Raw genomic sequence first — 1,651 nt, forward strand, 5'->3', positions numbered from 1 at the left:
CTCTCTCTACAGGTGGTCCTGCGTTCTGAAGGTTCCTCACAGTTCTTCAGTTCTTCTGTTAGTTTGTGTCTCAGATGAGATTTAGTTTTTATTTATGTGTTCAGGGTTAGAGTCTGATGTGTAAATACAATCTGTTAGAGGAGATGATGTTCTGATGTTCTGATGTTCTGATGTTCTGATGTTCTGATCCAGGGTCAGTGTGAGGAGGTCCTAACTGTACATGTGTGTAAATAAACGTCACTTTTCTTACTTGAACAATAAACATGAGTTTGTTAAAAACTGCCGTCTGTTTCAGAGTGTTTCTGTCTCCACTCTGAAGAACCTGAACCCTCAGGGTCTCACTGAGGTCTCACTGAGGTCTCACTGAGGTCTCACTGAGGTCTCACTGAGGTCTCACTGAGGTCTCACTGAGGTCTCACTGAGGTCTCACTGAGGTCCTGTTAGACTGCTTTTAACGTTTCTTCACCATATTATACTCTACATTGTCATATTTCTATTTATTCATCATGTCTTCTACTCTGCTCTCTGTTTACTGTCATCCTCCAACAGATCAGTATGAGTAATGTTTCTGAACACTTCTGATGAATCAGGTTATTAATGTTCTAGTTCCATCCTTAATGCTTCATGGTTCTCACTCTGAAGCCACGTGTTTCTTCCTCTTTGTTTACCTTTTCTTACTCTCCATGCTTCCTCTGGTGACCTGTGTTTGACGTCACGTTGCTATGAATTGTGGGTAATTCCCTCAGTGTCAGTCTGCAGCTCTGTGGACTTCTAGAAAGAGTTCATGAAGGACTCCAGACGTGTGGGACTCAAACCCTCCATGGTTCTACAGACGGAACCACTGAACCCTCTGACTGAAGGAACGCTGGAGTCTGGGAGAATGTGATTGGACGTTGTGATTGGACGTTGTGATTGGTTGTGATTGGACGTTGTGATTGGACCTGGAGTTTGTATTCTAGTGACGTACTGACGTGATGACGTGTTACGGTAAGCGTGTCACTTCCTGTCTCTAGCCTGTCTGTTTTCTGATAACGAGTTATTAATGTGATATTCTTTGTTTACATGTTTTACCTTCAAACATTAACCTCATTAACCCTCTTTAGGGTATCATCTGCATAATAATGAACGTTTCATCAAGTGAGATTTATTTCTCCTTCAGAGCTTCAGTCAGAAACACTTCTCTGTTTCTGACCCACTGCTACTACCACGATCATTATTAGTCACATTACTAATACTATTCCATATTTCATTATTATAATTCTACTATAGTCATTGATGCTTTTATCAGTAGTCTTAATGTTTCCTTGGTTACTCTGCTTACTACTGTGATTATATGAATCATTTATGTCATAAACATTGAATGTGTTGTATCTCTGTTATGCTGTTCATTCTGGTCACATGACATCTATTGACTTCTGTCCATCCTGGGAGAAGCATCTAAGGACAGAGGAGGTGAGGGTCTAAGGACAGAGGATGTGAGGGTCTAAGGACAGAGGAGGTGAGGGTGTAAGGACAGAGGATGTGAGGGTCTAAGGACAGAGGATGTGAGGGTGTCTAAGGACAGAGGATGTGAGGGTGTAAGGACAGAGGATGTGAGGGTCTAAGGACAGAGGATGTGAGGGTGTAAGGATCTAAGGACAGAGGATGTGAG

This window comes from Anoplopoma fimbria, chromosome 2, assembly GCF_027596085.1.
Source record: "Anoplopoma fimbria isolate UVic2021 breed Golden Eagle Sablefish chromosome 2, Afim_UVic_2022, whole genome shotgun sequence".
NCBI classification, from domain to species: domain Eukaryota; kingdom Metazoa; phylum Chordata; class Actinopteri; order Perciformes; family Anoplopomatidae; genus Anoplopoma; species Anoplopoma fimbria.